Source organism: Vulpes vulpes, chromosome 14 (assembly GCF_048418805.1).
Source record: "Vulpes vulpes isolate BD-2025 chromosome 14, VulVul3, whole genome shotgun sequence".
Classification (NCBI taxonomy): Eukaryota; Metazoa; Chordata; class Mammalia; order Carnivora; family Canidae; genus Vulpes; species Vulpes vulpes.
The window spans coordinates 127,013,223-127,024,766 of NC_132793.1; the positions used below are offsets into that span (position 1 = coordinate 127,013,223).

Here is an 11,544-nt window from a genome sequence, read left to right on the forward strand (position 1 = left end):
GTGATCTAATATTGGTGATGATAATGATTATTTCTGATAGAAATAGTATTAACTATTGAAAATTTTACTTAAAAATGCTTTAATTAAAAAAATTAAAAAGTTTTTATGCAGAGTAATCTTATAAGACAAATATCTATAATATTGTCTAAATAGAAATAATCAAGTTTTTAAAAATCTTCATATAAATAAAATGGACTGAAACCAAAGTTCATTCTATTTAAATAAAATTGCCTATGGTGTGTGTGTATCAGTTTGGAAATATATATAAATATAACATAATATCATAATAAATGTATTTGGGGGGGCAGGAGGAGAGGGAGAGAGAATCCACAGCACACTCCCCACTGAGGGCAGAACCAAACCTGGGGCTTGATCTTACGACCTAAGATCATGACCTGAACTGAAACTAAAAGTTGGCTGCTTAACTGATGGAGCCATCCAAGCATGCCTAATGTGTGTGCCTTTCTGCAGATTTCTTCAGTCACAGTATTTTGAAGTCAAAGACTGTCTCGCTAATAAGATGAACCAGGAAACCCCACAGTTATCTCCATCATTGAAGATTCTTTTCCCACTCTCTGTGGCTTATGATAAGCAAATGCGATTTGAAAGTAGGATGTCCCCAGAAAAACTCATAAACAATAAAATTCCACCTAGAATTTTGTGAGTTGGTTCTGATGCTTTAGGTCAAGATCATTGAGTTGTAATATTATCTGAAAATGTGTGAAGATTTGAATAAGCATAATTAACAATGCTGCTAAGATCTAAGGAACTTAAACCATCTGTCTCTTACTAAGTGCTTTGATGTACTGTCAGGATCCTTGAAGGGAGTATAAGGAAAGGCTGGCTCAATCTGATCAGACATTTTACAATATGCTTGTTTTACTGGAGTTGTTAGAAACATAAAACTCATATTTATTCAGTGAATCTGACGTATTTTGCGAGCAATTACTGGACAGCTAGTAATGTACGTAGGAAATATTCTCAAAGAAGTAATATAAAGTCACTAATAAGCAGATACTTATAGCTGAATTACATATTCTGAATATTTTGAGTGTATTGACATAAATTTTTAAGCCTTAGAAGCGGTGTACTTTCAAATACTTGTTGCCATTTGCCATAATTTTATTCCAAATAATAACCAAATCAAAAATGATTTTGTATTTTTAGTACTATCTAAAGTTCAGACTCTGTTCTAGAGGCTTAGAATACCTCAGTGAACAAGAGAAAGATCCCTAAATTTATGGAGGTTACATTCTGATGGAAGAGACAAAGAATAAGCAATGGGTATAGTTACAAAGTAAATTTCATAGTACATTTGAAAATGATATATGCAATGGTTATTTCATTATTAGAAAAACAAGGAGAAGGAAACCAGAAAAAGAAAGAACATGACTGTGTGAGTGTTGCTATATGGGAAAGTGATAAGAAATTTAATATTGAGTAATTGTGACATGTCTCATTGAGAATTTGCTTGGGCAAAAGCTTGGATGAGGTGGAGCAGTTATCCACGTGGATATGTAGGAATAACAATGTTCTCAAAAGGAGTATAGCTGGTACAAAGGCTCTGAAGCTTGAGAACATCTCTCCTGTTCAAGGAATAGAAAATAGGCCGATAGGTTTGAATGGGAGTTTGGGGAGTTGGGGTGAGAATGGGTGAGACAGAAAAGTTAATACGGAATTCAGATCGTGTAGTCCACTTGTTAGCACTAAAGGGCTTTGGTTCTTACACTGAATGAAACAGAGATACCAGGGTTTTGCAGAGAAGCATGCTTTTACTTGCATTTAAAATCATCAGTCTGATTGTTGAATTTCCACAGCATTGGCAGTATGATATAAGTTCTAAACATTCTTCACTGTTTTTAAAGGATTCTTTCCCTAAAATGATTATGAAAACAATCTTTGTGATAATGAGTTCTAAATATTATGCTCTATGATAAAGCCACAGAGTGTGTGGTGGTGTTAGCCATACAGGTAGGAAAAAAAAACACATTATATTTCATTAAGTGTAAAAATATTTGTTCAACTGGTAAGTGTTGTAACTTCCTAGTAAAGGTCTAATATTTAAGATACAGTAGTGAGCAAAGAATGTGAAAATCATTGACCTCAATGTAACTTAAATGTCAGGATAATCCACATGTCAGTGACTACATGCAGCTTTTGCTTAAAATCTGAAGGATAAAGAGAATTGTTTTCACTATACTTCTCTTTCTATAATATTTTGATGCAAGCATTTACAAAACTACCACACAAATAGGTAGCTACTGAGAGGTCAACAGATAAATGAGACTCTGCTCACAATTCAAACATATTTTTAAAAAAATATTTATTTTTTTATTTGAGAGAAAGAGTATGTATGGGGGGGGGGGCAAAGGGAGAGTGAGGGAAAAAAATCTCAAGCAGACTCCCCACTGGGTGCGGAACCTGACACAGGGCTCCTCTCATGACCCAGAGAGCATAACCTAAGACCATGACCTGAGCTGCAATCAGGAGTCAGATGTTTGACTGACTGAGCCATGCAAAGTCCTGCAATTCAATTACATTAATCATAACTCATCAGTATCCTGCATTGAATCATAGAGCAGGCTCAGTAGTCACATGGTGATTCAATGCATAGTAAAACCTCTGGTCCTTGCTGACTTGCTTCTGAGGAGTCTTTTGAATAGCTTCCACTGTCATTGAGGGTGAGAAAAAGTCTTGCTTTTGAATTCTTTCATTATCCTACTTTAGAAATCCCAGTAAAAAATGGTTCTATAAAGTGTGGTTACATATTTGAAAGTTTTACCACCTAATTTGGAAAATAACTTAAAGCTCTATAGGTAATAAAATATTTGCATGTATTAGAAAACCAACCTTTGAGGTTTAAGCTCCTCACATGCAAAACTGACATACTACTAAAGCTACCTCACTAAATTATTGTGAGAATTTTAAATATAAAGGTTTGGCAGAGCCTTGATTAACCTGAATTCACATCTTATTGTTATTTAAAGAAGTTATAGGCATTATTTCACCCCCCAATTGAAGTTTATATTATGTAAAGGTTAAATGGTCTGTTTTTTTTTAAATAAATTATCACAATGAACAGAATTCATCAGCTGTCATGATGTTCAGAAAAAATTGTATGATATTGATTCCCAGCCCAGTTCTTACAACCTGTATCTACTTCAGCATTCCAATGTGTATCTCAATTGTTTTCTTAAATTATCAAAACAAAACTTTAACCTATTTGCAGAATTATAATGCATATATATTAGATATATAAAATTCACTCTTAAAACATTTTTTAATCAATGAATATAAGGCAGATTAAGAAAATGGGTAATGTAATACTGTTATATGATAATTATATTACAAAATAATGTCATTTTCTAGAATTCTAGATGATGACAGAGCTAGTATCAACCATTTAAGGATCCATCAGCACAAAGTACATCTGAAGGTAAAATAGGATATTTTGGTGAACACCAGAAGTGATTTTAGAAAAGAGAAAATTGAATTAATAATTAACTAATTTTTTTCTAAAAGGTCCTCATTTGGCAGGTTCAAAAAGCAGATGGCTCATTGAGACTGACAGAAGCTTATTAAGATTTGAAAATAGTGAGTTCTGTCTCTTGGCTTTGCAATTCCAGTACTGTTCAATTCCTGAGAAAGGTAGTTTGTTGTAAAAGACAGGTGTAATGTGATTGATAGCAAAATTGACTGGTTTACTTTCTATAAAAACATTATAAAACTATAACATGTTGATATAACACTTAAGATAAAAGGTGATTTATTTATAATATTTAATGTCAAAACGGATATAGTTACTGCAAAGTGCAAGGCCCAAAGCCAAAAGCGAATTCAAGCTATTTCGTGGTTTGAAACCACCATGAAATCACTTCTTCCAGCAAATAATGTATTACTTGTGCTGGGCCCACTAGAAATTGACTAAGAAGCTCAATATTTAGTGGCCTTTTTTGAATATTGAAGAAATCATATCCAATATTTAGAGATATTAATTGGCTCTAAACACCAAATCACTGGCATAGAGTTCATTCAATGTTTTATCAGAATTCACTGCATAGTAGAGTAGTTAACCCTAGTTTTATGAATTACACTGCATATAAAACACTTCCCTTTTTTTTTTTTTGCTTTATAAAAAAAGGCTGATGATACAGTTTTCACTATAGAGTCTGCCAAGGAAACACTGATCCAGTGGAAGTTGCATATCTAGGAACATACTAAAAGCAGTAAAAAAGAAAATATCCACAAAATACTTGAATAGATGGTTAGATGTTCTGAGAGTCATTCCTATTTTCTTCTGACACTTTGCCCCTGACATGATGCAACAGGCATAATCAACACAGCACAAGGTAGATAAAAGAAAAAGAAACCGTGATTAATAGATACAAGTGCTAAAATAGCTGAAAACAATAATTTTGGAAAGCTGTTGCATAACATCTTGTTGATGGTAAAATAGCTCTCTGGCTGTTGTGGTTAAGGGTCGGTCACAAGAATTGTTTGAAAAAGAATGCACTGACTCCAGCAATAGCCATGTGATTATGATGATAAGAAAAGAGAAATAGATATATTACAATATAGCAGCAGGAGTTGTAGGAATTGCTGTGCTTCTAGACTCTAAGCCTTTTTGGACGATATATCGTCCTGCAAACAAATTAATTAATAATGATTTCACCTATATAGTTTTTATATATTATAAATATATATATATATATATACTATAGGTAGTTCCCAGGGGAAGATTAGCTGAATAATTATAAAACAGACCTTATGGAGTATAACCCTTGGACACAAAAAATCAGTTGCATGAGCTAGGTGGACCTGACAAACTGCATACCACATAGGAATAGGTGTATTTGAGATGATTAGCTTGAGAGCTAGCAGTCTATGATGATACTTTTGAGTCCAAGGCTCATCTACTCTATAGATGAGATTACTTCCAGTGAAGCTTTTAAAAGGCAATATCTTGAATTACTGTCAGGTGGACTGCATTGGTTTTCTATTCATGGTACCAGATAAGTTTAAGGGAATTTAATAAAAAAATTTAAATTAATTTTAAAATAAAAAAAAAATAATGGCTTTGCTTTTATGGTCCCTGTAAATGTAACTGCAAGAAAGGACTGAGAACAAATTTTTTTTTTCCGTTTGTTTTTCTTCAGTTTGGACCCCTGCTTGGATCTGAGATCAAGGAATGCCCACACACATTTGATAGTTTAGAAGGGACAACATATCATAAAATATTTCTTTCCTATCCTTTGTATTTCCAGAGCAATAAGTTAAATGGAGATTGTACTAGGCAGATAAACCAATTATTACATAAAATGAGTGGGCTTTGAATGAGACATGAAGGGCTGACTTGTGAATTAGAAAAAATATATATAAGTACTTCATGAGGGTTTAATTAAAGTTTAATAATTATGCTATATTACTTAAAAGCCTTAGAATAATCATATGGAAATACCTTGCCTATTACTTAATAATATTTCACAAAATAACATCAGATCACCTATTAATCCTTTCTACTAACAGCTATTGCTCTTTGTTTCACTTTACCTAATATGTAATGAATTGACATTTGTAGGAAACAAGGGAGAAACATGGAAGAAATTGAACAATTAGATAGGATCAAAATAGAGTAGTAAACAAAGTAACTATCTAGTGAATATTATTTTACTAAATATATGGTGTTTCAATGCATGAACATTTATAACTGAGAATTTTCAGGAGTGACAGCCAATGTGGAAAATCTAGATTGTGTTACAGAAAATTGCATAAAACTCTTTGCATTGGTTAAACAGCCTGGCACAATATTTATAAACCAGACTGTGTAATTTCTATGAGCAGTTAAGCATAGAAAAATATGGTTGAAATAATGATGAATACTTAGCATTTACCCAACTTTTTGTTTATTTTTATTCTTTAATGCCCACATTGTATTCATAATGTCCTATTTGTGGTTGTTAGAGCAAAATATATCTGAAAATTTCAATGGGGGTTACAATGGTATCTGTCTTTAAAACAAAATAAACAAACAAAAAAACTCGGCACCTTCCCTATGGTTGTTTGCCTCCCTCCCCTCACTGCTCAATGCATTTCTACTAACAGCCACCACATAGTCCATAGGTAGCCATCTGTGTTCCTGTCTAAGAAATTTTATTCTACAAGTCTTTCCTCATGACACTGCTGCCTATTAAATAAATCACACAGACATTCAACCTCTTGGAATGGAATCAGAAGCCCACAAAGCTGACTGCTGTCAGGACTCATAAGGAATGCAATTAATAAATTTATTATTTAGGAGGGAGCTGTTTGCTTTCCAAAAATCCATGCAAAATTGGAATGTTGTCCAGAGTGTGTATCAAAGTAACTAAGCTAAAAGTGTCTTTTTATCTTCAGGTTCACCCATTTGACAGTCATTATGTTTTCTGCTTTATCTCTGCTTCCTTTAGCTCTGCTAGTGTCAGAACACTTAATTCATTCAGTCAATCAACAAAAATCCATTTAGTATTAATTTTGTGTGTTTGTAATGAATAAGCCAAATTCCTGCCACTATGGAGCATATGATCTAGAGTTTGAAATTCATATTTATATTTAAATTTGTATTTATACTTAACACCAGTACTTATAAAATTAAAAAGGAAATAGAGGGAAATGATGTTAAAGGGAAAATCTTAATATTAAAAACAGTAAAATTGACATATCTATTAATAGAAATAAAATATAGTCATATGTTAACTAAAGTAAAATTTAATAAATATTTGTGGGGCAGTGATGTCATCAAGATAGCAAATGGATGGTTCCTTATTGATTGTTAAAGATAAATGTGTAAAAAAACAAAAAAGATAAATGTGTAGTCAAAATCAGAGTCTCTAATACTGTAATGGTGGTACCTAAGTTATTGACAACTCTAGTTTAAAAGTTAAATAACAAATCTATTAAAAATAACTATAACTACAGTAATTGTTATTGAATGCACAATATAAAAAAGATCTAAAATGTAAAAACATCAATAACCTGTTGCTATAGAAAGAACAATATAAACTTTCTGTAGACTATTGAACCAAAGTTGTTATCAACTTAAAATGGAATGTTATAACTAACATACTTTATACAAGCTTCATGGTAAATATTAAAAAAATATGTAGTAGATACATAAAAGATTTTGAAAAAGCAGTTAAAGTATACTACCACAAAAAGTCACTAAATTACAAATGAAGAGGACAAGACAAGAAACAAGGAGAAAAGTATCTATAAAACATTCAGAAAACAATTAACAGAGAAACAAAATAGATGAACATGGGGAAATAAAAAAAAGAAAAAAAAAGGAAGGCAAGACATATCAGACTTTTAACTATAGCTAATAAACTGAGTATTGCTGGAGAAGAGGTTGGCAGGTGGATGGGCTAAATGGGTGATGGTATCAAGATGGCAGTTGTGATGAACACTGGATGTTATTTGTAAGTGATGAATTACTAAATTCTACTCCTGAAAGAAATATTATACTAAATGTTAACTAACTGAAATTTAAATAAAATCCTGAAATATAAAAAAATGAAATATAAATCCTTATCTATCTATAATTACTTTAAATGTAAGTGAACTGAATCATCCAATTGCAAGACATAGAATGGCTAAACGGATTGAACAACAAAAACAACAAAATCCAACAATATATTACATACAAAAGAATCATGTTAGCTTTAAGGACACACATAAGCAGAGAGTAAAGTGATGGAAAAAGATATTCCAGGCACTGAGGAGGGTACTTGATGGAATGAGCACGGGGTGTTATACTATGTGTTAGCAAATCAAACATCATTAAAAATATGTATATTAAGAAAAGATATTCCAAGCATTTGATAGCAAAAGAAAACAAGGATAGCAATAACTACATCAGACAAAATAGTTTTCTTTAGCTAAAAATCGTCACAAGACACAAGATATAATAAGAAAAGTTTCATCAATTCATCAATATAATTATTGTAAACATTTATGTACCTAACATTGAAGCACAGAAATAAACAGCAATACAATAATAGTTGGGAACATTAACACCTCACTCTTATTTATGGCACCCAGACAGAAAATCAATAAGGAAATAGTGAATTTAAACACTAAGCTAAATGAACCTAGCAGATATATACAGAACATTCCATCCAATAGGATCACAATAAACATTCTTCTCAAGCACACATGGAACATTTTCTAGGATAGATCACATTTTAGACTATAAAACAAGAGCCTAAAAAAATCAAGAATATATAAATAATAAATATCAAGTATCTTTTTCAGACAAAATGATATGGAACTAGAAATCAGTAACAAGGAAATCTGGAAAATTCACAAATACACAGATATATAGATTTTTAAACAACCAACAAATTAAAAAAAAGAAGACAAAATGGGAATAAAAAAATATATCTTAAGACAAATAAAAATTTTAAAAATATACCAAAACTTATGGGAAGTAGCAAAGCAGTTATAAAAGTCAAGTTTATTTATTTTTTTAAAGTCAAGTTTATAGCCATAAACATATATATCAGAAAGAAAAATTTTAAATAAATAAACTAATATTACAGCTCAAAAAAATAGGAAAAGGACAAAGCAAATCCAAAGTTAGCAAAAGGAAGAAAAAATAAAAATTAGAGCAGAAATAAATAGAGAATAAGAAAACAAAACTAGGAGTTGTTTTTTTTAAATGGTGAATGAAGATAATGGTAAATTGGCAAGATTTTAGCTAAGCTAACCCAGAAAAAGAGAGAGGATTCTATAAAATCTGAAATGAGATAGGAGGCATTATAACAGATACCACAGAAATACAAAGGAGCAAAAGGGAGTATTATGAATAATTATATACCAACGAATCAAAAAGCCCAAAGGAAATCGGCATATACAACCTATCAAGACTGAATCATAATGAAATATAAAATCTGAACAGACAAATAATGAATAAGAAGATTGAATCAGTAATAAAAACCTTCCAAAAAATAAAAGTCCAGAACTGGATGGTTTCCACAGTAAATTTTACCAAACATTTAAAAAAGAAATAATACCAATCCTTCTTAAATTCTTCCCCCCAAATTGAAGATGATTGAACACTCCCAAGTTCATCTTACAAAGCCAGTATTATTTTGATTCTCAAATCAGATAAGGACACTACAAGAAAAAAACAAGCAAAACAAAACACTATTGGTGAATATCCCTGATAAATAAAAATGCAAAAGTTCTCCACAAAATACTACAAAACTGAATTCACCAGCATATTAAAATATTATATACAATGATTGAGTGGAATTAATTCCTGGGATTCAAGGATGGTTGAACATAGGCATATCTATAAATCTGATACATTACATTAATAAAATGACAGATAAAAATTATGATCATCTCAATATGTGCAGAAAAGGCATTTGACAAAATTCAACATCCTTTCATGATAAAACACACAACAAACTGGGTACAGAAAGAACGCACCTTAACATAATAAAAGCCATATAATGCAAGCGCATAGCTAACATCATACTCAATGGAAAAATGTTGAAAGTTTTCCCCTCTAGGATCAGGAACAAGACTTTCACCACTCCACTCGCATTTTACATTGTACTGGATGTCCTAGCCAGAGAAACCAGGTAAGCAAAAGAAATAAAAGACATCCAAATAAGAAAGGAAGGAGCAAAATTTTCTGTTTATTGATGATATGAACTTACATGTAAAATTCCTAAAAACTCTACTAAAAATTGTTAGAATAAGCAAATTTAGTAAAGTTGCAAAATACAAAATCAATACACAAAAGATATGAGCTCTTATTTTACATGAAATGCTTCACAAATTTGCACATCATCCTTGTGCAGGGGCCATGCTAATCTCTGTATCATTCCATTTTAGTATCAAGTGCAAGACATAAGCATTTTAACACTCTGAAAATGAACTATCTTAAAAAGAAATAAAGAAAACAATCTAATTCACAAAAGCATAAAAATTAATGAAATACTTAGGAATAAATTTAACTAAGGAGATGAAAGATCTTACATGCAAAACTGTGACATTACCAAAATACTGAGATAAAAATAAAAGATATTCCATATTTATTAATGAGAAGAATTAACAACTGTTAAAATGTCCATACTACACAAAACCATCTGTAAATTCAAACCCTATCTAAATTGCAATGTTATTTTTTAAGGAAATAAACAAAAAATCCTAAAACTCGTATGGGATCATAAAAGACCCCAAATAAAGCAGTTTTGAGAAAGAATGTGGTAGAGGCATTATACTTCCTGACTTAAACTATACTACAAAGCTTTCATACTCAAAACAATATAGTACTGTCATAAAAGCAGACAAATAAACAAGTAGAACATAATTGAGCCCAGGAATAAATCTTTTCATACAGTCACCTAATATTTGACAGGGGCCAGCATATACGCAATGAGGAAAAGATAATCTATTCAGTAAAAGATATTTAAAACTAAATATTCATGTATGGCAGTATAAAACTAATCTGTTATCTTACATCATTCATAAAATTTAACTTGATGGGGCACCAAGGTGGCTTGGTGGTTGAGCTGTGAGGTCATGACTTGGGGTCCTGGATTGAGTCCTGCATCAGGCTCCTCACAGGGAGCCTGCTTCTCCCTCTGCCTATGTCTCTGCCTCTCTTTGTGTGTCTGTCATGAGTAAGTAAACAAAATCTTAAAAAAAAAATTACTTGAAATCGATTAAGAACTTTTTAATAAGATTTTATTTATTTATTCATGAAAGACAAAGAGAGGTGAAAGACATTTCTGCACTACTATGTTCATTATAGTATTATTAACTCTAGCCAAGACATGGAAACAACTTCAATGTCCGTTGATGGATGAATTAAGAAAATAAGGATAGTAAATATACATGATGGAATACTATTCAGCCATGAAAAAAATCTTGCCATTTGCAACAACATGGAAGGACCTTGAGTGCATCAGGTAAGTCAAATAAATCAGACAAAGAAATACATATAGTGTATGAGCTCACTTATATATGGAATCTGAAAAAAAAAAGGCAAATGAATAGAAACTCAGAGTAGATTAGTGACTGACAGGGGTGAGGATGGGGTGGAGTAAGATGGTCAAAGGGTGCAAACTTGCAACTATAATATGAATAAGTTCTAGGATCTAATGTACAGTGTGAGGATCATAGTTAACAATATGTTAATAAGGCATACGTTGTTTTAGTCTGCTTCACTTTATTATACTTTATAATACTGCATTTTTACAAATTAAAAGTTGCGTCAAATAAGTCTGCTGTCACCATTTTTCCAACAGCATTTACACATTTTGTGTCTCTGTTGCATGCTGATAATTCTTGCAGTACTTCAAACTTTTTCATTATTGCTATATTTGTTGTGGTGGTCTGTGTACAGTAATTACGACTCATGGAAATCACAGATAATGTTTATCATTTCTTACCAATAAAGTACTCCTTTAGTTGTAAGGTATATACATTTGTATATATGTACAATGTATATGTAAGGTATATATATATATATTTTAGACATAATGCTATTGA

The 11,544-nt window shown here is 31.5% G+C and overlaps 1 non-coding gene across 1 annotated transcript; it reads right to left on the reverse strand.

Moving 5' to 3' along the window:
- Positions 1 to 9,803: 9,803 nt before the first annotated feature.
- On the reverse strand, positions 9,804 to 9,905 carry LOC112923531 (U6 spliceosomal RNA). Its single transcript, XR_003235692.1, has one exon. It is a non-coding gene; the product is annotated as a U6 spliceosomal RNA (small nuclear RNA).
- Between the last annotated feature and the right edge of the window lie 1,639 nt (positions 9,906 to 11,544).